Source organism: Talpa occidentalis, unplaced genomic scaffold (assembly GCF_014898055.3).
Source record: "Talpa occidentalis isolate TD23 unplaced genomic scaffold, MPIMG_talOcc4v2.1 talOcc4.9, whole genome shotgun sequence".
NCBI classification, from domain to species: Eukaryota; Metazoa; Chordata; class Mammalia; order Eulipotyphla; family Talpidae; genus Talpa; species Talpa occidentalis.
In genome coordinates, this window is record NW_023605305.1 from 95,368,878 (window position 1) to 95,396,528 (window position 27,651).

General features: G+C 38.9%; 1 protein-coding gene and 1 pseudogene across 2 annotated transcripts in view; one reads left to right on the forward strand and one right to left on the reverse strand.

Annotated features, from left to right (window-relative positions):
• FNBP1L (formin binding protein 1 like) overlaps positions 1-27,651 on the forward strand; it is an 88,553-nt gene that overhangs the window by 15,057 nt on the left and 45,845 nt on the right. The window lies entirely within an intron of this gene.
• Positions 17,923-19,862, reverse strand: LOC119235847 (ubiquitin-40S ribosomal protein S27a-like; annotated as a pseudogene).

The window sequence follows — 27,651 nt, forward strand, 5'->3', positions numbered from 1 at the left end:
ATTGCCACACTGATTAGATTGCCTTATCTTGAGTTTAGCATGCCTTTGACTGGACATTGTATTGGTCAGGGCCCTGGTAAAAAGTAGCACATTTAATATATTCATTTGAGAGAATTTGATTAAGACATGTTTTATACAGGCGTGGGTACTTATGCAAGAAGGTTATCACACTCCTAATAAGAAGCTTTAACATAGGGACACTTGATAAGATCTCTTGCCTACAGTAGAGCAACCTAGGGGATTTGCAGTTACCTGGCAGGGAGAAAATTGGCGGAATGAAAACCATGAGCTCACTTTCAATCTGTTTGTGCTGCCCATTGACTGAACCCAAGAAGTTAGGGAGCAAGGGAACCCAATCCATTGATAAAGTTTACTGGGTACATGGCAGTATTGATAAAATTTGGTGGCTCTGGAGGGGGAAATTGTAAGTAGCACAGACAAGGTGCTCCTACTCTGAAGGAGCTTACCATCCAACTTGCAGGATAAGTATTGAGCAAATTATTAAAAGTGTGGAGTGCTAAGTACGGGGTGCTGTGGAAATGTGTAGTAGATGTACCTAAACTGACGAGTCAGAGCAGACTTTTCTGTGGAAAATTCTTCACACATCCTGGTTATTTTAAAGCTAAACAACACACACATTCCTGTTTCCTCCTCCAGAGATAATTGATTTATTCTGTTTGGGGTTGGAGACTGTTTTGAAAGAATCTAGCCCAGATGATTCTGTCAATCATTTGTTAGGGCCTTGAGAGGCCAAGGGTGCCTAGGACTTGAAGGTTAGGTATAACATAAAGCTAGAAAGATGATGAACAGAGTCTTGTAAATCACTCTTCAAAATTTTGGACCTTGTTCTGAAATAATAGATTGATTTTGGAAATTTTTTACCCAGGTTACCTTGCTAATTTTATGTAGTTGCATCTGCCTCTCTCCAACAGCACTTCTCATTCCCACACCTAATTTATTTTCTTTAATTCCCCTCTGTGAACCTCCACTTGGTCAGTAGGAAGTAGATATCAAATAGATAGGAGAAATAAAAGTGATAACAGTAGCACTGTATTTCTTCTGAGGTCTCAATTCGTAACTACATTCTAATCTCGGTAATTTCCAGTTGAGGACTAGAGCTTAAGTCATTTTGGATTTTCTCAAGTGAGCAGAATCTTTAATGACCTCTACCCATTTAATTGTTTTCTCATCTAGAATCATGATACTCATAAACCCAAAAACTATAAAATATTCAAAATACTCTAGTTGCAGTTTGAAATGAGAGACGTAAATGTAAACGTACTTATAACTTGAAGAAACTCTAAAAGATTGAGATTCTGGAAAATATCTCATTACAATATTTTGTGTAGTGAAGATATATTCATCACATTTGAAGGAATGTTTGTGTTTTGCCTCAGTACAAATGAGAAATGGTAGGTGTAAAGTCAGTTCAGTTTTATTTCTAAAGGATAAGACCTGTACACAAGAAATTGTGCATAAAAATACAGGCATGCCACATTTTATTGTGCTTCACAGATATTACGTTTTATACAAATTGAAGGTTTTTTTTTTAAAGATTTATTTATGCATACAAGAACTGGGGTGTAAGTCAGAGGTGCAGGGAGTGAGAGGATTCACCACAGAGAGTGGGGAGCAGAACAGGCAGATCTACTGAAATATACTGCTGAGGGGAGCAGTGGACGAGACAGGAGAGGTCTGCTGCACCATGTGGGTAGCTCCCTGACTGGCTGGGGATCCAACATGTGCTGCAGTGGCTGTCTATAGCTTGATAGCACTGTCTTTAACCACTGCACCACCAGGGAGGCCCACAAATTGAAGGGCCTTGCTTGCTAAGATTTTTGCAACAAATTGTGCTCATTTTGTCTCTGTGAGTCACAATCTGATTATTCTTGGCAATATTTCAAACTTTTATTATGATGATCCGTGATTAATGATCTTTGATGTTACTATGGTTAATTGTTTTGGGGTGGCATGATTTACACCTGTGTAAGACAGCACACTTAATTGATAAATGTTTTGTGTGTTCTGACTGCTCTACCATCTGGCTGTCCTCTTCCCAGGCCTCCCTATACCCTGTTAACAAAAATATTGAAATTAGACCAGTTAATAACCCTACAATACCTTTTAAGTGTTCAGGTGAAAAGTACAGTGGCATGTCTCTCACTTGAAATCCAAAACTAGAAATGATTAAACTTACTGAGACTGGCATGTTGAGAAGAAGAGGGTCTAAAAAGCTAGGTCTGTTGCACCAGTTTGTCAAATTGTAAATGCAAAAGAAACATTCTTGAAGTAAATTAAAAGTGCTACTCCAGTGAACACATGAATGATAAGAGGTGAAACGCCTTTTTTATATTTATTTATTTTTTGTGGGACCCTTGCTGGTGGCCTGGGATCGAACTGATGCTGCAGAGGCTGCGGGCAGCCTCGCAACCCAGCGCTCAACCGCTGCGCCACCAGGGGAGGCTTTTTTTTTTTTAAGATTTATTTATGGGCCTCCCCTGGTAGAGCAGCGGTTGAGCGCTGGACTGCGGGGCTGCCCGCAGCCTCTGCACTGCCGGTTTGTTCCCCGGCCGCCAGCGAGGGTCCCACAAAAAATATATATATAACTGTTTATTTATACAAGAACCGGGGTACAGGCCAGATTCACGGGAGGGTGAGACGATTCACCAGAGACAGAGCAGGGAACAGAATAGGCAGACTGATGAAATACACTGCTGAGGGGAGCAGCGGGCGAAACAGGAGAGGTCTGCCTCGCCATGTGGGACCCTTGCCGGCCGGCCAGGATCAAACCAGCATTGCACAGGCTGTGGACAGCTGCGCTCAACTGCCTGCGCCACCACAGGAGGCCCTGAAACAGCCTTATTGCTGGTAAGAAGAAAGTTTTAGTCGTCAGGCTAGAACATCAAACCAGCCACAATATTCCCTTAAGCTAAAGCCTAATCCACAGCAAGCCCTAACTCTCTTCAATCCTGTGAAGGCTGAGAGGTGAGAAAACTGGAGAAGAAACAGAAGCTAGCAGAGAGATTGGTGCATGAGGTTTAAGGAAACAGTCCATTTCCACAGTTTCACAGTATAAGTGAAGCAGCAAGTGCTGATGTATAAGCCACTGAAGACAGGAAGTTATTCAGAAGAACTCGCTAAGCTCATACAAGGAATGACTATCAGACAGCAGATTTTTTTTTTTTTAAGATTTTTTTATTTTTATACAAGAACTGGGGTACAGGTCAGATGTGCGGGAGGGTGAGAAGATTCACCAGAGACAGAGCGGGGAACAGAACAGGCAGACTGACTGAAATACAGTGCTGAGGAGGGAGGTGGACGAGACAAGAGAGGTCTGCCACGCCATGTGGGACCCTTGCTGGCCGGCCGGGATCGAACAGGTGCTGCAGAGGCTGTGGACAGCTTCACGATGCGGCGCTCAACCGCCTGCGCCACCACAGAGGCCCCCATAGCAGATTTTTAATGTAGAAGAGACAGCTGTGTATTGAAAGAAGGCATGGAGGACTTGAATAAATAGAGAGTAGAAGTCAATGCCTGGCTTCAAAATATCAAAGGATAGACTGATTCTTGTTAAAGGCTAATGCATCTTGTGACTAAGTTGAAGCCAGTGGTCAATTAACATTCTGAAAATCCTAGAATGATGCCAGATCTACTGTGCTTGTAGCTCTACATATGGAGCAACAAAGCCTGGAGGGTAGCACAACTGTTTTCAGCACAGTTTACTGAATATTTTAAAAACATTGTTCAGACCTACTGTTCAGAAAAAAGGATTCCTTTCAGAATATTGCTGCTCACTGGCAGTATACCTCGTTACCCAAGAGCTCTAATGGAGAAGTGCACGTAGCTCCATGTTGTTTTCTTGCCTGCTAACACAGCATCCGTTCTGTGGTCCATGGATTAAGGAGTCATTTAGACTTGCAAATCATGTGATTTAAGACATATTTTGTAAGATTGTGGCTGCTATCATTGATAGTGATTCTTCTACTGGATTTTGGCAAGGTCAATTGAAAACATTCTGAATGTTCAGCCCTTATGGATGACTTTGGGAGGTTCAAGACTTCGGCAGATGAAATAACTACAGATGTGGTAGAAATAACAAGAGAACAGAATTAGAAGTAGAGCTGGAAGGTCTGACTGATTTGCTGGAATCCCATGATAAAACTTGAGTGGATAAGGAGTGACTTTTTTTTTAAAGATTTATTTATTTATACAAGCACTGGGGTACAGTCCAGATGCGCCGGAGGGTAAGAGAACTCACCCGAGACAGAGCAAGGAGCAGAACAGGCAGAAAGACCGAAGTACGCTGCCGAGGGGAGCAGCGGGCAAGACAGGAGAGGTCTGCCGCGCCATGTGGCCCTCTCCCTAGCAGGCCAGGAATCAAACTGGTGCTTCAGAGGCTGTGGACAGCTTCACAGCGCTGTGCTTAACCTGCTTCGCCACCGGGGAGGCCCAAGGAATGACTTCTTAGGGATGAGCAAAGGTGGTTTTTTTTGAGACGGAATCTACTGGTGAAGATTTTGGAACACCACTGAAATGAGGACAAAGGTCCTAGAATATTATTTAAATTCAGTTTCAAGAGCAGTGGCAGAGTTTGGGAGGACTGACTCCAATTTTGAAAGGAGCTCTCCTATGATAAAATGCTGTCTAACAGCATGGCATGCTATAGAGAAATCTTTTGTGAAAGGAAGAGTCATTGGATGTGGCAAACCACATCTTCATCTCATTTTAAGAAACTGTCAGTCACCCAACCTTCAGCAACCACTACACTGATCACTCAGTAGCCATCAGTATTGAGTCAAGACTTGGGCCTCCCTGGTGGCACAAGGGGTTAAGCAATGCACTATGAAGCAATCCTCAGTCTTTGCAGCACAAGTTCAATCCCCAGCCGGCCAGGGAGAAACCCACATGGCGAGGCAGACCTCTCCTGTCTTGCCCTCTGCTTCCCTCAGCAGTGTGTTTCAGTCTGCCTGTTCTGTTCCCCACTCTGTCTCTGGTGAATCCTCTCATCCCCCCCGCACCTCTGGCTTGTACCCCAGCTTTTGTATGCATAAATAAATAAATCTTAAAAAAAAAAAACTCTCCACCTGTAAAAAGATCACAACTGGCTGAAATTCAAATGATGGTTAGCCTTTTTTAATAATAATATATTTTTAATTAAGGTAGGTATGTTTTTTTAAAGACATAATGCTGTTGCACACTTAGACTATCGTATTATTGGAAACATAAGTTTTGTATACACTGAGGAACCAATTGAATGTACAGTATTTCTGAAGTGTGCCTGTACTTAAAATAACCAAGTTAGGGGCCTCAGCCAGGGAACGAAACGGTGCTGCAGTGGCTGCGGGCAGCCTCGCAGCCCAACGCTCAACCGCTGCGCCACCAGGGGAGGCCCCGCAGCACAAATTTGATCCCCAGCCAGGGAGCTACCCACATGGCACAGCAGACCTCTCCTGACTCACCCGCTGCTCCCCTCATCAGTGTAATTCAGTACATCTGCCTGTTCTGTTCCCCACTCTGTCTCTGGTGAATCCTCTCACCCCCCACACCTCTGGCCTGTACTCCAGTTCTTGTATGCATGAATAAATAAATCTTTTAAAAAAAAAAAGTTCTGAAAAGAAAAAGCATCCCTGACAACTCTAGCATTTGAATTATTCAGTTCATTAAAAAGAAAAAAACAGCCTGATGCTAACTCTAGTCTCTAGTTTATGGTTGTGAAATAATCGCAAAATCAGAAACTCTGATAGTTGTATATATTAAAGTGATCTTTTCCTCCATACTCTTTACCTTTCTGCTCTAATTCTTTTTTTTCTTTTTGTAGTAGTCTTTATGTCATTCTTGAGTTTTCCAGGTATTTTAAGTCTAAGATCTGCAAATAGTTATAGTCTGCAGTCTCTTTTTGCAATGTTGATACCGCTAATTTCTTTCTCATGTTTTTCTACTTGTTTGTTAGTATATTAGTGTGTCAAAATATCATATGTCAGGTCAAACACCAACAAGGCAGTACTAATGCACAGATAATATGTAATTGACTATATGTTCGCTTACAACATATATGCAGCTCTTAGTAAACTGTCAGCTCTAATTGCAGGTTCAGTTTTAATTCTTTGTATCTCCCACCTAGTCCAGTATCATTTCCTAGCTCTCAAGACCAGTGCCTTAATTTTAATTTGTAGAAAAAGAGTAATTATAGCTGCCATCAAGTGAGATTAAATGAGAAAATACATAAAACCACAACACCATGCCTGGTGCAGATTGCAGTTACTCATTTAATTCAACACGTGATTTGTTGAGCTAAGTGCTAAGGGTAATAATTGTGTGAGAAAAAAGGAGCATGGTGAAAGTGGAGCTATTAATCAAATAGTTGCACAAAGGAGTATGTACTAGGAAGGAAAGGAACAACATTCTTAATGAGTTTGGTATACTTCGGGGGCTCACTCCAATGGAAAGGAAAACAAAAGAACAGTAAACAAATGGAACTGCATCAAACTAAAAAGCTTTGTACAGTGAAAGAAGCTATCATTAAAACAAAAGGACACCCCATTGAATGGGAGAAAATATCTGTATATTGTACATCCAGCAATGGGCTAATAATCCAGTATTTATAAAGAACTGATACAACTCAAAAAGAAAACAAGGAACTCATAAAAATGGGCGAAAGAGCTAATAGACACTTCTTCAAAGAAGACACGCAGATGATGAACAGGTACATAAAAAAATGTTCAGCATCTGGTAAACTCATGGTGGTCAGTATATGTAATATGACAGATTAAAAATAAGGGGTGAATGTGTGTATATCCATCTTTCTGTGTGCATGTGCTCTAGATATGTCTGTTGAGAGGGTTTTGAAGTAGTGATGCATCAATAACAATGAATATACTTACTGTTTAGCTTCTGAATCTTTGTCCATTAGAAGGAACCAGAGTTTCTTGGAGAAATAGCTGATTTCAGGGGTCGTCCTGGGAAAGGACAAGGTGAGCAAAAAATGTCTTATGCCAGAAAGGAATGCAGTGCTCACAGAATAAGGACTTGTCAAAATAGACTCCAACTTAAGGAGGCTTTTACTGGTCAAATGTGGGACAGTTTGAGCATCAAAATAAGTAATGGTTATAAATGATGGTAAGTGGAATAAAATAGGAACTTAAGAGTCCTTTCCGATTAAATGAATAAATTGAAAGTTTGATAAAAATATTTCACAATTTGAAATTAATCACAAAGGGAAAAGAGTAACTTTACACTGGAGATGCCTGGCATTTATCATGTTTGTCAGTTGATCAGTTAGCATCACCAGTAATAGGCTAATTGGAGTCATGTGCCTCTGGATGCAATGGTTCCATTTCCTGCCAAAGATGCATAATCTGAATCATGGGGAAATAACAAATTCAAATTGGTCACTCTGCAAAGTAACTAGTTTGAAACCTTTATCAAGGTGAAAAATTGAAGGATACTGAAGAACATGACAGTACTTATAATACATTTTTTAGACCCATTTCTGTTCTAAACAATGTAATTGGAGCAATTGACAAAACTTGAATAGGATATGAAAATTAGATGGTAGCACTGTATTACGGTCAGTTTACTGATTTTGATGGTTATATGTTGTTATGTAGGAGAATGTCCTTGTTGGTAGAAAATACAGGCTAAAGCATTTGGAGGTAAGGAAAAAAACGTAAATGGGAAATGTGAGAAGCAGAAAGAGCAATTATACAACTTAGAGAAATGTGGCTAGATAGAAGCATGGGGTAAGAACTTTTTTTTAAAGCATAGATGGTGTTACAGGATGTATGTTTGTGTGTGAGAAAGATCTGGAGGAAAGAGAAAATGGTAATACAGCAGAGTACAATTTCAGAAGAATTGCACTTGAGTATGAAAGAGCGTGGAATCAGTGAACAAATGAAGGAATTGATTTTAGGAGAGGGGCCAGTGGAACAGAAGGTAGAGTACAGGTTTGAAGGTTTAGTGATGTGAAGATGAGGTAATTATTGCTTCAGTCTTCCTAGTGAAAATAGACTAAATTAACTTACAATGTGAGAAGGAAAGATGGTATTGGAGGTTTCATGAGAAAGAAGTGGAAAATAGTCATTGTAGAGTAGGAAATGTACAAGGAAAATACAGGATTGAAGGGACATTCTGAAGCCTCTCATCAGGTTTGTGGTCAGAAATTGAAAAGTGAGACCAAACAATATGGATGGGTGTTTTTCTCCATCCTGTTAAACTGATTGGATATTCAGGAAATATACAATTGTATATAATTGGGGTTGGGGGATTTTATCAGACATACAGCAAAGTAAGAGAAGGGCAAGGAAGTTGGAGATACTTGGCAAGGGACTGATTATTAGAGTAGACAAAGTGAGACTACTCAATATTGACTCTCCTTTTGATGTTATATCAGAAATGGGGACTTAATTCTCATTGGCTTATTTATTTATTTTAAAAGATTCATTTATTTATACAAGAACTGGAGTACAGGCCAGATTCGTGGGAGGATGAGAGGATTCACCAGAGACAGAGCAGGCAACAGAACAGGCAGACTGACAAAATACACTGCTGAGGGGAGCAGCGGGCGAGACAGGAGAGGTCTGCCCCGCCATGTGGGACCCTCGCCGGCCAGAGGCTGCGGACAGCTTCATAGCGCTGCGCTCAACTGCCTGCGCCACCACGGGAGGCCCTGGCTTATTTATTTCTGAGAATCAAAAAGAAGTAACAAGTTTGGTTCTCTGCAGCAGTAACTAAACTAGAATTCCCACGAAGTGCTAATTGTATTAAAATTACTTTTATTCAGTATATTAATTAATGCCTGGGAATCCAAAGAACCACTTCCCTCCCATAGCCTTTATCCTCAGGCAGAAACTTAATTGGTATCTCTGGATGTAATATAATTTTGAAAACGACAGCAGGATTTTTGATATATTGAGTGTTTGCTATAACTTGCCTGTTACTGTGTATGTGATAATATCATGGAAATTAAAATTTTTCTCATTCAATTAAATAGTCAGAACGTTCTGTGAAACTGTAGTCAATATTTGATCTAAGCTAGTAGAAATAACGAACATCAACCTTTTATTATACATGCTTTATATAGTCATTTACTTTTTATGAAACCTCATGAAATAGATATTCTCCCCTAATTTACATATGGGGAAAGTGGGATACAGAGACTAGTTTGAGCAGAGTCCAAGATCCAGTATGAGATGGCATTCGAACTAAAAGCCAGTCAGTCCGGCAATGGAATGTGGACTACTCTGATAATCTGTATCCTATTTTGCTGGTAACACATGTTCAATCCTGAATTAACCTTCATCTGCAAGTTTCCCGAAATGAGCAGGTTTGTAAACTGAAGAAATGCACAATACAAATGTCAGCTGAAGAATATATTTGGGAAGTTAATCTGCTCGAAGAACTAAATAGACACTTCTCCAAAGAAGATATACAGATGGCCAGAGGCAGCTGAAAAAAATGCTCATCATCACTTATTAGGGAAATGCAAATCAGTCACAATGAGATACCACGTCGCACCTTCAGCATGGCCCATACCAAAAAGACCAGATGCAACATATGTTGGCAAGGGTCTGAAAAAAAAAAAAGGAACCCTCCTACACTGTTGGGAATGTAGACTGGTCTGGTCCCTATGGAAATAGTATGGAGGTTCCTAAAATATAGATACACCATATGATCTAGTGATTCCATTGGTAGCTATCTATCTGAAGAATGCAGAAACACAAATTTGAAGGAATATGTGCACTCCTGTGTTCATTGTGGCACTGTTTACAATACTCAAGTTATGGGAACAACCTAAATGCCCAATGACAAATGAATGGATTAAGATCTGGTCTAGGACCTCCCCTGGTGGCGCAGCGGTTGAGTGCTGGGCTGAGAGGCTGCCCGCAGCCTCTGCAGCACCGGTTCGTTCCTCAGCCACCTCGTTCCTCAGCCGCCGGCGAGGGTCCCACCAAAAAAAAAAAAAAAAAGATACGGTCTATATACTCAATGGAATGATACTAAGCTAGTAAGAAAAAAGATGGAATCTTGCCATTTGTGATAATATGGATTGAACTGGAGGGGATTATGCTTTGTGAAATAAGTCAAGAAAGACAAATAATGGATGCTTTCACTCATACATGGCATATAAAGAAACAAAACAAGGGGAAAAACCCTAGAAATCTCACCATGGAATTGAGGCTACTAGGTGGGAGTTGGGGAGTAAAATGGGGAGGGACTCAGTGAACTGTGGTGGAGGACTATAGGCATTTGGTGGTAGGAGTGGTAACATACATCTGAGGAGGTATTGTAAGCCACCACCTCAGAAAATAATACAATTTAAAACAAAAACAAAGAGAAGAAAGTTAATCTGCTATAAAAGTTTAATGTTAACTGTGTTCCAGCATCAAGTGTTGAGGACTTCATTAACAGTACTATTGTGTATTATGTATTTTTGTTCTGAGTGCTTTTACAAGGGAAAGGATTTCTGTGCTGAAATCATGTGTGTGATACATTAAATCTATTTTTTCCTTTTTAAAATTGTGTACATTTCCTAAAAATCTCAAAAACTTTCAAAGCATGTAAAAAAATAGTTAAAAAGTTTTAAAGTGAAAATTTACTTTATTCAACATATATTCAATTTTTGAATTTTTACTATGTACTAATATTGTGCCAAGCACTTTCTTAGCTAATCCTTACAGAGCTTTAAAATTACAGGGTTTAAAATAAATTGCATTCTCCAAACCTGGCACTGAGTGTTGGAGTGTTGGTAACTAAGTAACATTGCCCTTTATGTTGTAGTGGTCTAGTTAAAGAGGTAGGTTTTTGCCATAGTTTCTTCTTGGTTATCTTATTTCTCTGTCTAGTATTTTAATCCCCTTGGAGAGGGCTCTAACTACCTTTGCCTACAAACTCCAGCTCTTGGCATACAACTGTTCTTAGTATGCTTCATCCACTGAAGTGAAATAAATTCTTCTTAGCACATCTGCCAAATAAATAAACAGCCATCTGTTGGGGCTGTTTAGCCCCAAGCACACCACCACTTGATTTCCCAAAAAGTCTTTCTCCTGGTGCTTTTGTTGCCCAGAACTGCCTATATCAGATGTATGTTTTATATACTCTAGACCAGTGTCCCCAAGACCACTCTACATCCTGGGCAACTAACCCTGGAGATTGCTTTACTTAGTCTAGGAGCAGGATTCATAATTTTTCAAGCTCCCTAAATACTTGTTAACTCAGGATCAATGTTTGGGAATCTTTGCTTTGGATTCTTGATTCTTAAATGAGGGTTCCACAACAAATGTTTCCCTAATGAGAAAAATGAGTACTGAATAATTTTTAAAAACCACCACTCACACTAATAATTTGGTGGTGGGGTTTATATCTTCCTGGTTTTTTGGGGTGGAAGGTTACATTGTTTTATAAAGTGATAGTAAGTGGAAGGATTAATTTATGTATTTCATATTTTATTTTTATTTTTTAAAGATTTATTTATGCATACAAGAACTGGGATACAGGCCAGAGGTGTGGGTGGTAAGAGGATTCACCAGAGACAGAGGGCGAAACAGAACAGGCAGATGTACTGAAATACACTGCTGAGGAGAGCAGCGGGCAAGTCAGGAGAGGTCTGCTGTGCCATGTGGGTTGCTCACTGGCCGGTCAGGGATCAACTCGTGCTGCAGAGGCTGCAGACAGCTTCATAGATTGTGTCTTAACCCCTTGTGCCACCAGGGAGGCCCTGTATTTTATTTTTTAAAGCTGACAAATACGTGGTTGATAATCTTGTCAGCCCTCAAAATATAATTTGAAATTGTACTAGTCCATGAAATTCAAAAGTCCAATAACCCCTTCGTTGCCTTAATTTGCTCAGCTGCTAGGTTAAGTACCAAAGCTGGTCAATTTCCCCAGGTTACAGTTTTCCCAATTTAACTTGTCTGTTCATTCTTCCTGCTTTCTACTCCAGGCAGGCTTAGATTTATGCCCTGTGTGCTAAGGTATCTCATTGGGACCCTCTGAAACCTTTGATAGTCCGCACCCTTATATTTATACAATATGATAAAATTTAATACGTGACATCCACAGTAAGAGATTAACAACATTAAATCAGGACAGTTTTTTTTTTTTTTTTTTTTTTTAAAGATTTATTTATTTATTTATACAAGCACTGGGTACAGTCAGAAGCACGGGAGGGTGAGAGAATTCACCAAAGTGGGGAATAGAACAGGTGGACAGACGAAATACACTGCTGAAGGGAGCAGCGGGCAGCAGGAGAGGTCTGCACCCCATGTGGGACCCTCACCCAGCGGCCGGGGATCGAACCGGCACTGCAGAGGCTGCGGGCAGCTTTGCAACCCAGTGCTCAACCGCTGTGCCACCGGGGAGGCCCAAGTCAGGACAGTTTTAACACTGTGTTGTGATAAAGGCTGGGTGAATGTCGTCTCTCTCAAAATATCTTACCGTATATATAAATTTTGAACACTGGTTGACTGCTGGCAACACAAACCATGGAAAGTGAAACTTCGGGGTTGGGAAAGGAGATGGGGCTACTGTACTTTATAACATTTGGTAAGTGACCCGTGACAAGGCAGTCAATTTCTCCTAAATGAGAATCTCATATTAAACTTGATGTACATAGGTCATATTAATATTTATTGCTAATGATCTTTAGACTAAATTGAGATAAATGAATTTTTGTAATTTTTAAAAGCATCTATTCATATAAAAATGAGAGACTCAATACTTTGTATAGGCTTAACCATTATCGAGAATTAAACATAAAACAAATCCATGCTAAGATTTAGATAATATATCTTTCAATTTTTATATTAGCAGTTTTATGAAAGAGTATGTACTTTCCAAGCCAAGTACACAGAATTTAGGTACTCAGAAATTTCAGGGGAGTTTTGAGATTTACATAGTCATTTCCAGATTTCCCGGGAATACTGTTTTTTATGGGAAGTTTAACTTTGACTTGTTTTCTTTAATCATACACTCATACTGACAGGAAAGATAATTGATGACTCATTATCTTGAGGTTTGCATCTAGAAGGCAGCCATTGACATTTAAAGCAAGATTCATATATCAAAATTTGTAACTTTTCTAAGTGTCTTTTATTTTCTCCCAAAAGCACTGCAATTTGTAACAGTTTGACTTTATTGAAGTCAGTACAGTTCTTTAAGGAGATACCAGTAAACCTTTCTTACCACTTATTTGTGCACATACCTGCCTGCTACTGCCTTGGGCAAAAATCAGTGCTTTCGTCATTTTCCTGCAGTGTCAAATGGAAAGACTCCCAACTCTGTCGTCTTTTTCCTGCAGTGTCAAATGGAAAGACTCCCAACTCTGTCCCCGTTAGAATTACTTACCCTCTGAGAACTCATTTCTGTTTCTCAAAATAAGCATAATACCATTGACATCATAGGATTGTGGATCAAAATTAAATATGATACATACAAAGTTCTCCACAAAGGAACTGGAGTGTATTTCTCTCCATTTGTCTTTATACTTTCATGCTGATGATCCTGAAGTTCATACAAGTTGGGTTTTTCAGGGTCTTTTAATTCTGAAACCACCTAATTTAAGGAAACCACTTAACAAGCTTCCACACATTAGAGTTTCCAGTGTGTATTTCAACCATTGTAATTAGCACAAGAGCAAATAATGGTTAAGATAGAATTGTGGGGAAAAAATAGTAATTCTGATCACTTCCTCCAATGCATAGTTATTAATTTTGTGTTACCGTGGAAACTCTCCAGATAAACTTTGCAGTAGAAGAAAGTACACAATCAATAAGTAGCTGAAACTTACCCCCTTTGGTTGTAGGTGTTCCTCCATACCATGGAATGGACGTCTTAATTTCTATACAGGCAGTTAGGTAGTCTTTAGAGGTTTTTGTGTGCTATTTTGGCTAAAAATAGTAGGCAGCTGGTTGTATACTACTCTGAATATTTTTATTTTTTTATTTTAAAGATTCATTTATTTATGCATACAAGAACTAGGGGTACAGGCCAGAGGTGGATCCACCAGAGACAGAGTGGGGAACAGAACAGGCAGATGTACTGAGAAATACACTGATGAGGGAAGCAGCGGGCGAGTCAGGAGAGATCTGACCATGTGGGTATCTCCCTGGTCAGCGATCCAACTCGTGCTGCAGTGTCTGCTGTTAGCTTCATAGGTTGCGTCTTAACCCCTTGCGCCACCAGGGATTTTTTTTTTTTAAAGATTTATTTATGCAAGAACTGGGGTACAGTCAGAGACGTGGGAGGGTGAGAGAATTCACCAGAGACAGAGCAGGGAGCAGAACAGACAGATGGACCAAAGACACTGCTGAGGGGAGCAGCAGGCGAGGCAGGAGAGGTCTGCTACACCATGTGGGTTTCTCCCTGGCAGGCCGGGAATCGAATCAGCACTGTAGAGGCTGCAGACAGCTTCACAGAGCGGCGGTCAACCAGCTGCGCCACCAGGGAGGCCCAACCAGGGAATATTTTTAAAAAGCACAATATTTACCAGCCTATCAATGCTAATTTGGTATTAACAGTATAAGAAAGGAAAACAATTGATTTCTTGAAATGTTTTGAGGAAACTAATAACCCATTAAATGTGGGATTAAAATTTTAAAAAAAATTAATGTAGTTTTTACATCGTTCTTCATTTTTTTTGCAATGTATGCTTTCTCATTTTGGTTATTGTCCCCTCCCTTGAAATTTCTTCCACCAGTTCACCCATGTAACATCACCATAGTCCCTTGTGCTCTTTCCACTCCCTTTTCCCCCCAAAGATTTACTTATGCATACAAGAACTGGGGTACAGGCCAGAGATGCGGGAGGTGAGAGGATTCACCAGAGACAGAGTGGGGAGCAGAACAGGCAGATCTACTGAAATACGCTGCTGAGGGGAGCAACGTGCGAGTCAGAAGAGGTCTGCTGTGCCATGTGGGTCACCTCCTGCAGTGGCTGCGGATAACTTCATAGGTTAACCCCTTGCGCCACTAGGGAGGCCCCCCACCCTATTTTTGATTCTCTTACCCCACCTGCAGAATGGGGTGGGGTAGATAGTCTCTGTTTTATAGTTGCTTGTTGATTTTGATTTTCACTTTATTATAAAAACATCCCCCCCATCCCTTATTTGGATCCTCTACATTCTTCCCATAAAGTGAAACCATCCAGTATTTTTCTTTTTCTTTCTGGCTTATTTCTTTGAGTATGATCCCGTCCAGCTCCATCCATTTTGCTGCGAATGGCATGAGTGTATCTTTTTTTGAAGCAAGTCAAAATTTTGAATCAATTTATTAAGTGACACTTTACGCCTCTAGTTTATTCTGTGCTAAAATAAAGGCATAGTAAAATTCAAGAAAAATGTGGTTCAAAATATTTCACTTCTGAGCTGGGAATGCAGCAAAAGGTAATAGAATTCTGCTCAAATTATAATACCTTTTGGTATTGAATTATATTTCTTTGCCATTATTGAGTAAATAATCCAATTCTGTAAAATTGGTTGTTGTCCTCACTTCACTGTCCTGAACGAAAAATGGTAAAAGAAAAAGTATTGCTCCATATGTAAAATTTCATTCTATTCCATTTGAAAAGGGATTAACCTATATTTTCACCTCATCTGTGAAGCTTTTAACACGTATGTACTTTTCCCCTAGTATATCTTTTGTTATTATATACATATGCAAATAGTAATCTTGTAAATGAAAGAATGCAATGTCTTTTCTACTGATAGCCATCTAGCTATAGATATTAAAAGATCTGGGTATGAGTTTTAATAGCCTTTTAAGCTTATTTCACAGCTATAACACTTGTACGTACAAATATAAGGTTTACTCCAGTGTGATTTTTAGGCGTAAAGGAGAATGAGTCTTAACATGAAGTTCTTTTAAAAAGTCTGAAATTATGTACTCATTTAAAATTCTATGCATAGTATTGATATATGGAAATAAAAGCAAATAAACACCTACCTGATCATAAGGCAGTTTTTGAGGTTGAAATAAGAACTACATAGAATCATATGAATAGGCAGAGTGGTCATATGATTTTAAACTGGTATTTTTTTTTAAGATTTATTTTTATTTATGGATACAAGAACCGGTGTATAGGTCAGAGGTGGGGGGGGGTGAGAGGATTCACCAGAGACAGAGTTGGGAACAAAACAGGCAGATCTACTGAAACACACTGCTGAGGGGAGCAGCCAGTGACTCAGGCAAGGTCTGCTGGGCCATGTGGGGAGCTCCCTGACCTGGCATTGAACTCAAGTTGCAGTGGCTGGTGATAGCTTGACAGTGCTGAGAATTTAATCCCTGCACCACCAGGGAGACCCCTAAATTTAAACTGGTATTAATTATGCCTAGTTTGTATTAATATGCAAGATAATTCATTTGACCATTTCCCTTTCACTCACTGCCTCCCACTTTTATTGTAATTGTATACAAGAAAGAAAGAAGAGCTAAATTATATACATATTTTTTGAATATTCTTGCTTTTGGATATTGGAGGCTTTTCTCATTAATGTACATTAATGAGTATTATATAAATTTATATGAGCATTATAATTTCTTATTTTTTAATATTAAGATTTTTCCAAATCTTATGAAAATAAATCATAAATGTTCATCTGAGCCAGCTCTACTTCTCTCAGAAAATAGTAAGAATATGTGTAGATACAGCTAGAGTTAAATTATCTGTGTTTAAGCCATAATTATATGCTAAGAGTAGTATGAGGTCATTCTTTGTGGAGTTATTCCCATAAATATACCAACTACTAAGTATCTCTTTATGTTAGATTAAAGCCATGAAACCCATTTGCTCTCTAAATAATAAATATAGTCTGAGAGTATTTACTTAACTGTGTGTACTGATTTGAAGGAACAAAACAGGAAAAACTAAGACATCTGGATTCTTGATTCACTGTTACTTAGCTTGTTACCTTGGGCAAATAGTTTAATCTCTGGGCTTCAGTTTCCTTGTCTGTAAACAGAGGCTAATCTCGGAAAATCCTTCTAGCCATAAAAGCCTGTGATTAGATTTCATACTTATATTTCACTCATCAAGTAGATTAAGACTCACATGGCATGGTGGGGGAATGGGATGGGGGAAGAGACTAGAGTTAAGAGGAGAATGAGCCTGGGGGTGGAGAGAAAGAAGTCAGATTGTCTTTAGTACTGTTACTGAGAATTTCATGTTAAAAATACATATACATAGAGACTGGCTCTGCTCTTGACTCTCTTTTTTGGCTAATTATGTTTTCTGATCTCAGGACAAATAAAATGTCAATTCCAGCAAAATGATACTGTATTAGTGTGAGGGCAGAGGATCAGTGGCAGCAAGTAACAGTAAAGACTATCTATAAAGTAGTTAATCCCAAATTTCAGTATTCCGCTAACCTATGAGCTCAAGTTTGGCCTTTGGGAAGCAGAGCAGTGATGAGCAATAGAGAAGCCAATGTGAACAGGTGAAAATTAATCTATAGGATCCCCAAAATGAAATGAGAAGGACAGTGGGAAGATGTATCTTCCCTGTGGATGCTGTGGTATTGTCAGAAAATGTAGAATTTAATGCCATGTTAGGTAATATACTGGTGAAGACCTTGATTCACCCAACAGGCATGTTTGTAATATGTCAGTTTGTTTTGGATGAATAAAATGTGCTTAGATGCATACTATTTAAAGGACTTTTACAGAGTCCAATCATCCAGTAATTTAATTTTCTTATAAATACAGCTATATTGAGTTTGCTTGGAGATATAAAACCTGTAGTGTAATCAAATGTAAGAATGTGGCTGCTAAAAATTGTTAACTATCACTGCTTTATTTAATATTATTGAGATTACCAGCCAATGATATTAAAGTGAAACTGTGAATATTTGATTAGTAATACTCCTTCCCACTAAGTGCATATACATATATTTAAATTTTACTGTGTTTTATTACTAACCCATACATAATTGTCTTATGGTTTGTTGAAACAGTAGGTCAGGCAGCATTTGCAACAGTAATGGCTGTCAAAGTGGCTGCCCTTAAAAGCTCCAGCACCATATTCATCAGATGGGCATTCCTGTTGAAGTTGACTGATTTTACCATTCTCATCCACCTTATATTTCAGGATAGCCAGCTTAACCTTCTTTCTCTTATGTTTAGTTTCCTTGGGTGTGATGTAAGACATCTTCCTTTAGCATTGCCACATAGCCTCAAGACAAGATGAAAAGTGGACTCCTTTTGAGTGTTGTAGTCAGACAAATTAAGCTCATCTTCCAGTTGCTTGCTTGCCAGCAAAGATCAGTCTTTACTGATCAGGAGGAATTCCTTCCCTATCCTGGATTTTGGCCTTTACATTTTCTATTGTGTTTGAGGGTTCACCTTTGAGAGTGATAGTCTTCCCCAAGGCAGTTCCACCTGAGGGAAAGGAAGAGATGGGTTAGGGTTGGGGACACAGCAAAGTGTGGTTGCTAGGCAGCTGGCTGAGGAGTGACCAAAGAACATGTAGTCACCACAGCTCTCAGTAAGTATATTATTACTCACATTATCCATAGTGCCCAATTCAGTATTCACGTATTCAATGAAATAAATAATAGCCACCAATACCAAGCACTGCGTAGATGCTTTATTTACATTTCATTTAATATTCTCACATTAAAGGCATATAATTACTTAGTTTTACAGCTGTGGAACATGAGGCTCTGTAATCAAGAACTGGTAAATGATACTGGGTTGGGTGGGAGATAAAAAGAATTGTAAATAGATCCTGTACTAGATTATAAGTAGATCTAGTCTATTAAAAATAACCTGAATACTTAAACGAACATAGAAAACATTAACTTATTAGTTATGCATAGTTATTTCAGTATTGATGTTTGGTATGCGATACTGTGTTTCTGTTTAATATTTTTTTTGGAACTCTTTGGGCTTCTTTGATCAGGATCAGGATGTCTGGATGGTTTCCTAGGTGGAGATGATAACCAGCAATGGTTTCTTTAAGATTTTTTTTTTAAATTTATTTATACAAGCACTGGGTATAGTCAGAAGCACAGGAGGGCGAGAGAATTCACCAGAGCCAGAGCGGGGAGCAGAGCAGGCAGAAGGACCGAAGTACACTGCTGAGGGGAGCAGCAGGCGGCAGGAGAGGCCTGCGCGCCATGTGGGACCCTCCTCTGGTGGCCGGGGAGCAGCCAGGGATCGAACTGGCGCTTGCAGAGGCTGCGGGCAGCTTCGCAACCAGCACTCAACCGCTGCGCCACCCAGGAGACCCGAGCAATGGTTTCTTTAAATAAAATTTCTATGCCTTCTCTTTCTTGCCTCCTTCTGGGATCCCCATGAAATGAATGTTTTTTTTTTTTTTTTTCTCTTTAGGCTATCCCAAAAGCCTCTTTTACTATTTTCATTTTTTTTTTTTTAAAGATTTACTTATTTTTATACAAGAACCGGGATACAGGCCAGCGGTGTGGGAGGGTGAGAGGATTCACCGGAGCGGGGAACAGTACAGACAGATTAAAGAAATACACTGCTGAGGGGAGCAGCAGGCGAGACAGGAGAGGTCTGCTTTGCCTTGTGGGATTCTTGCCGGCCAGCTGGGATCGAACCCGTGCTGCAGGGGCTGCAGACAGCTTCACAGTGCGGCACTCAACCGCCTGAGCCCCCAGGAAGGCCCACTTCTTTTAACTTTTGATAGTACTTGACAAAGCTGATCACTTCTCCTTGAAGTAATACATTATTCATTTGGCTTTCAAGATACCACACTTTTCTGGTTTTACTCATACCTCACTGCTCACTCCTCAGTATCCTTTGCTTTTACATCCTCAGTTCCTTGATCTTGAAACATTGATGTATGATAGAGCTTAATTGAGATTGCATTCAGGCTCATATCTTACCATATATTTTCAGAAGGATGACCATTTCTGTTGAATCCCATACATGTTTATTAAACTGCCTACTCAACATATGCATGTGGATATCTCAAACTTAACCCAAAACTTTTGCCTCCACTTAACCAAACTTGTTCACTGAATTGCCCCAGTTTAGTTTAAAACAACTTTGTCATTATAGTTCTTGTGGGTCAAAATTAATGTCTTTTGGGCCTCCCCAGTGGCGCAACGGTTGAGCGCTGGGTTGCAAAGCTGCCCGCAGCCTCTGCAGCGCCGGTTCGATCCCGGGCTGCTCCCTGGCCACCGGAGGAGGGTCCCACATGGCGTGCAGACCTCTCCTGCCGCCCGCTGCTCCCCTCAGCAGTGTACTTTGGTCCTCTGCCTGCTCTGCTCACCGCTCTGGCTCTGGTGAATTCTGTCGCCCTCCCGTGCTTCTGACTATATCCAGTGCTTGTATAAATTAAAAAAAAAAAATAAGTAAATCTTAAAAAAAAAAAAAGATAAGGTTTTTTTAAAAAAAAATTAATGTCTTTTCTTTCACATCCCACATTCAAATATAGGAAATTCTGTTGACACTGCTTTCAGATTGTATTCAAAGTCTTAGTGCTTTTTGCCACTTTGCTGCTTCCAGCTTGGGCTGATCTTTCATCTGAATCTTCGTCTTAGCAATAGTTTTTCCCAAAAAAAGTCTCCCTTGTTCAGCGTCAGTTTTTTAATCAACATAGAAGCCAGGGTGCTATCTTTAAAAACTTGTGTTGGGCCTCCCCTGGTGGCACAGGCGGTTGAGCGCCGCGCTGTGAGGCTGTCAGCAACCTCAGCGCCGGTTCGATCCTGGCCAGTCAGTGAGGGTCTCACGTGGTGCTGCAGACCTCTCCTGTGGTGCCCGCTGCTCCCCTCAGCAGTGCATTTCAACGGTCTGCCTGTTCTGTTCCCTGCTCTGTCTCTGGTGAGTCCTCTCACTCTCTCGCCCATCTGGCCTGTGCCCCAGATGGTGTATGGATGAATAAATAAATCTTAAAAAAAAAAACCCAAAAAACTTGTGTCAAGTCATGTCAGACTTAGCTCCAAATCTTCCAGTGCATTTGCAAGGTTCTTATGGTAGCTAATATGTCATGTGTATTCTGCATTCTGAGGCCACACACCTGTTTCACCTTCTCTTCCTCTCCTTTTACTGTAACTTGCTTATCTCGATTCTTGTTCTTCCTGGAATACGTTAAGCATCTGTAGACTCAGTGTCTGAAACAACACTAGTTCTTCAGATAAGCAAAACCACTAGGGCTTATCCGCAGTAACAGGCAAGAAGGCAAAATATAATCACATAGGTGTTTGTGGTAAACATAGTGATGGAGAATGAGGAATTATCTTTTGATTTTTCTCTTGGTGAAGTAGGAAATGAGATGATGAGCTGAAAGTGAATGGACAGCAGGTGGTTTAAATTTAAAGTGAAAGAAGCAGCTGTGGTAATTGTCTAGGCTAAGGGATAGTGAATGTGTTTAGCCTAAATAGCATTAAAGCCTATCAGCTTAATAGGTACAAATTTTAAAGTATAACCATACAACATGGTTATTTGTTTCTGTTATCCCTTTTTCCTTTTCGTCAGCAGCATAGGAAAGGTGGGTGAAGAGTTGAATATAAAAATAGAACTGAAATTTGGCCTGGGAAAGCAAGAGCAGTGAGGGTATTTGCAAGAAGTGATTATAATGATGGCTTACAGAACCCTAACTATGTTAAAGAAGGAAATGAACTGGAGAGGGTGAGGAATAATAACTGTGTTTCAGGATCAGTGGATTGAGACTCTGGTGGGAAAAAAAGTACTGGCCCTGGGGTATGGAGTGAATGAGCTGACAGTCACGGCTAATCATCAGAGAATGAGATTCTTGAAATTTATTGGGAGAAAGGATGTTGCAGTTATTGTCGATGACTTCAGTGGGAGGTACCCACTGAAGTGAGTAGTTGAGGGAGAGTAGAGGAGAAAGTAATGGGGACAGATGTAGAAAAGCTGCAATAGGATATTAATTAGAAGGATGATATGGCTAGATTTTGAAGTAATTAAAAGTTTAATTTAAATTCAGATTTTAATTAAAAAAAAAAGATAACAGGTGAGTTTCTCCAGAATACAAATTTGCCTCTGTGCTTCAAAAGAACAAAACTAGATTTATGAAAACAAATTCAAATAGTTAAGTTGATTTTTTTTAAAGATTTATTTATTTATACAAGAACCGGGGTACAGGCCAGATGCATGGGAGAGTGAGAGGATTCACCAGATACAGAGTGGGGAACAGAACAGGCAGACTGACGAAGTACACTGCTGAGGGGAGCAGCGGGTGAGACAGGAGAGATCTGCTTTGCCGGCTGGCCGGGATTGAATCCATGCTGCAGAGGCTGTGGACAGTTTCACAGTGTGGTGCTCAACTGCCTGCGCCACCAGTGAGGATCTAAGTTGATGCAGTATTCCTCAACTTTGGGAGGACATATTGACCCTGAATTGTAAATTGATTTCTTAACTAAAACAAAAAGTTTCTGTAGCCCCATATGAATCAAAGATTGAGAAAAGTCAATCTTATTATTTCTTAAAAATGTTTTTGGTACTTACTTTGGTATTCAGAAGTGCAAGAGAAACTTTGGCAGAAAATCAGAGCCAGAGAGTAAGCACAAACTAGGACAGTAAAGTCATTATTCTTTTTAGTGAAGAAAGTCTTTTTGTTTTTTGAACATTTGTTCCCCTTGGTGTGTTACCAAAAATACTTTATTGGGACTTAATTTGGATGCAAGACTGTGTTAAAGTAATTAGAAAAATGATCAAATATTAGTGACTTCTAAAAAAATTCTAATACTTTGTGATATATAAAACACTTTGTTAATTAAAATATGAATATATGGATTAAAGTGCTTTATTACCACACTTACATAATTACCACACTTATTACCATACTATACAATAGAGGCTTATAGCAATCTATGAGTAGAGTGGACATTTAAGTTGATGTTGATGCCAGCTTTAATTGAGAATGTTTTTCTTGTGTTCACAAATGAATAAGCTAAAATAACTGAGCATTTTACAAAATTAAAAAAAGAATGCTTGAAAGAAACAGAAAAGACCTTTTGAGTTTAAATATGAGATGATAAGATTTAAAGTACGTTACTGACGGGGAGATTCTTTTCACAGAAGTTGTAAGAGTGATATGTTGGAAAAGGAAATAAGGGGATAATAAAGGCAGGAGAAAAGGAAAGACGTTACATTCAGCTAGTAATTTAGAGTAAATTCACAGAAATGAAGAGCAGCGCTAAAGTTAGAAGGAAGAGAAGATAAGTTGCTTATCTTATTTTTTTACTTTTTTTTTGATAAAACACTTTTTTTAGCTTTAAAAACAAAATTTGTTATAATCATGAAGGACCCAAAAAAATTACATCCTGCTTTTGTCACCTTGATAGAACAGTAATTTTTAAGTTCCTCAAAATACAAGTTGCCTCTTTTAGTGACTTTATACTCTTACTTATTTCTAATCCGTGGATGGTTTAAAAATATTACTTATTTTTACTTCTTTAGTTTGTCTTGATTCTTTTTCTGACCCTTTCTAGACTCTAAGGTATTTGCTAGTAGAGTAAGGGATAAGTGTGATCTCAGGATTTGAAATGAAAGGGATTGGAGAGTGTTAATTTTGAAGAATTAAGGCTTCATGATTTTGATACAGATTTTCAAATTTTAATTTAAGAGCTTTCTATTGTAAATTGTTGTTATAAAACTCATTCCTCGACTTCCAACCATCTTCTTTCATGCTTCTAAAGTTATTTTGATCACTGGGTATGGTATGACCACTGTAGAAAGGCAGATAAACTTATCTGGACTGTTCTAAGGAGAGTGTAAGCATTCAGTTTGTGTTTGTATTATGCAATCTCAAAATTTGAGGTTTTTAATTTGTTCCTTTTATCAAGCTCCTTAGTGTCTAACACTTTTTCCAAGTATATATTTCTTTCCTGGTCAAAGAAATGTATTATTTTTAATAACCATATTTACAATTAATTCCTTGGAATACTAAAAATATAAATTTGGCAGTGAATTTAAGAGATAATTTATCTAGCCCCATCCCATTTTGGTTGTTAGCCAGCCATGGGCAAATCTCTTAATTTTGGGCACCAGCTTCCATATTTATAAAATAAAGGGCCTGGGATCATTATTTACTAATAAGCATTAATTACTAATTTAAAAATGGTATGTTGTAGTAGAAAGTAAATGAAATTTTAAAATGGTTGAATGCCTTAATTTCAGAAACTTAGGGCATTTTACAAATGAAAAAACTATTCTACTGCTAGTTTTTTAATTTGGTGTATATGTATGTGAAAACACTTTGTGAAATATTGTACAAATAGAATGGTGATTTGGTTAGCAAGCATGTGCGTTGTGTGTTTAAGCTGCCTGCTAAAGTATATTTTGTCATCTCTTCTGATTTAACATTTATTAAGTCATTGAATTCCATAAACTTTAAAATCATTGTGAACAAATGAAACTACTCCAATTATTGTTTGGAAACTGGTATATAAAATGAGAAAGAAACTTGGGAAAGAAACTTTACTTTGTTATCTAATGTCTCTTGGATTCAGAGTAACGAGACCAAGTTTATGGTGAAGTTCTTTTGCAGTATCAAAATTGTTGAATTCTGCTGAGGAAAAAAAATAAAATATCTAGTAAAACTACAGAGTTTAGAGGAAATTTTTTAAAAAGATTTTTTTTTAATTTATGCATACAAGAACTGGGGTGTAGGTCATAGGTGCGGGGATTGAAAGGATACACCAGTCAGAATTAGGAGCAGAACAGGTGGATCTACTGAAATACACTGCTGAGGGGAGCAGTGGGTGGGATAGGAGAGGTCTGTTGTGCCATGTGGGTTAGCTTCCTGGCCTGGGATGGAACTCATGTTGCAGTGGCTGGTAATAGTGCTGAGACTTAACCCCTTGCACCACCAGGGACGTCCCAAGAGGGAGCATTTGTTCATTGAATATTTTAACATGTCAAGCATGAATCTTGTTTGGATGTCTTATCATTTACCTTGCCTTTTTATGAATATTGCTAAATTAATTTCTCTAATCACTTTCAAAACATAAATCACTTGTAGAATTGAAATAGTTTACTGTTTCTTGATTTATTATAGTTAATAAATCTAGCTAAAAAATTTCTAACATCTGTATTGTTTCCTAGATTCTGATTCAATAATGAAGTATATCTTGGAGCTATTGTAGTTTTTATTCTCGGCCACCACTTAAAGTGAATATTGCAATAAGCAAATCGTAGGAATTTTTGGATTTCCCAAAGTATATAAAACGTTTATTTATATTATAGGATAGTCTATTAAGGTATAACAGCATACATCTTTAAAAAAACACACATACCTTAATTAAAAACACGTTTTTGCTAAAATTGTCATGTTAACTTGGTGGAGGGTCTTGCTTCAGTATTGATGGCTGCTGAGTGATCAGAGTGGAGGTTGCTGAAGGTTGGGATGACTAACAGTTTTTTAAAATGAGACGAAGGTGAGTTTTCCCACATCAGTTGATTTCCTTTCACAAAAGATTTCTCTCTAGCATGCCATGCTGTTAGACAGCATTTTATCATAGGACAGCTGCTTTCAAAATTGGAGTCAGTCCTCTTAAACCCTGCCACTGCTGTAGCAATTGAATTTATGTAATACTCTACATGTTTTGTTGTCACTTCAGTGGTGTTCACATCTTCATCAGTAGATTCCATCTCTAAAAAACCACCTTTGCTCATCCATAAGAAGTCACTCCTTATCCACTCAAGTTTTATCATGAAATTGCAGCAAATCTGCCACCCCTTCAAGCTCTACTTCTAATTCAGTTCTCTTGCTATTTCCACCACATCTGTAGTTACTTCTGCTGAAGTCTTGAACCTATCAGAGCCATCCATGAGGGTTGGAATCAACTTCTTCCAAACTCCTAGCATCTGGAATGCTTTGACTTAAAGGAATGTTGTGGCTGTTTTGATCTATCCAGACCACTAAAATGTTGTTCTTATCAGCAAGAAGGCGATTTTGCTTTCTTTTGTGTGTGCACTGGAGTAGCACTTTTAATTTCTTCATTTTGGTGCTGTTCACTGTATGCCAAAACAATTAACAATAGTTACATCATAGATCATTAATCACGTATCACCATATAATGAAAAATTTTGAAATATTGCAAGAATGACCAGAATGTGACTTAGCTACAAAGTGTGTATATTCTGTTGGGAAAATGGCACCAAAAAGATTACCACAAACCTTCACTCTGTATAAAATGTAGCATCTGTGAAGCACAGTGAAAGCAAAGTGAAATAAAGTAAAATATGCCTGTATATTTAGAACAACTTTTTTGTTCTAAAGGAAAGATGTGTTGATTTATTTTCAACAGTAAATGATTTAACAAAAAGGGATTCAAAACATAACCACTGGTAAAGTGGTTGGTACATTGACTGGAATTTAAAAAATAAATTGGGATATGGTTACAGTTTACTCACGTTGTCTTTATATGTAAGTAAAGAAAATAAAGCCAGAAGTTCACAGCATATTATATTTTTATTATGGGTGCTTTATTTTTCTAAAGATTTATGCATATAAGAACTGGGGTGTAGGCCAGATGTGCTGGAGGGTGAGAGGATTCACCAGAGACAGTGGGGAGCAGAACAGGCAGACTGACGAAATACACTGCTGAGGGGAGAAGCAGGCGCGACAGGAGAGGTCTGCAGCGCCATGTGGGACCCTTGCTGGCCGGCCAGGATCGAACCAGCACTGCAGAGGCTGCGGACAGCTTCACAGTGCAGAGCTCAACCTCCTGTGCCACCACGGGAGGCCCTGGGGAAATCATTTTGATGCATATTTGGAAATGCACCCTCATTATGTAACTTAGTTGCTAAAAATAGTTTGTCACCTACAGATATATCTGCACTTAATAGCAACCAGAAACAGAAATTTCTTGTTTTAGTCAGTGGATTCTGCTCCCTCAGAGAAACAGAACCAATGGGGGTGGGGTGGTGGGGTGTGTGTGTGTGTGTGTGTGTGTAGGGGGCGAGAGAAATTGACCATAAGGAATCAGGTCACATGATTTCAGATGCTTGTCTAGTCCAAACTCTGCAGGGTGTATCCAAGGAAGAGTTGCAGTTCAAGCTCAAAAGACAAGTCTGTTGACAGAGTTCCTTTTTGCAGATGGAAAGTCAGTTTTTGTCCTATTAAGGCTATTAACTGATTGCATAAAGGCCACTGACACTGTGGAGTGTAATCTGCTTTATTCCAGATTCACCAATTTAAATATTAATATATAAAAAATACTTTTACAGAATGACCAGGGTAATATTTGACTATCTGGGCAGTGTGCCTCAGCCAAATTGACACATAGAGTCACGTCATAGTCAATTTTAGTGTAGTTTGAACCCATATATATAAAGATGCAATATTTTCTGATTGGTTTTAAAGGACATATATTAGCTAAATTTTCACATCCTTTGCATGTTTGTGTATGAAATTGAAATAGGGATTGGAAACTCATTGTCAGAAGTGAACTTTTTCTGTTTGGTTCTTTATATCTTCAGTAGATGTCATTTTTTACCCTAACTATGATAGCTACTAAAAAACTAAATGTCACACTTTTAAAACCAAGACCTTCAGTGCTTTGCTATTAAATACTAAACCAAGATTTTAGATATAATGAAGCATATTGAATTCATTGCTCTCACTGAGATTGTTAAGCTTTTAAAAAGGCATAGCCCAGGGAACTCCCTGGTGGTGCAAGGGGTTAAGCATTGGCTCTATGAAGCATTCCACAGCTACTACAGCAAG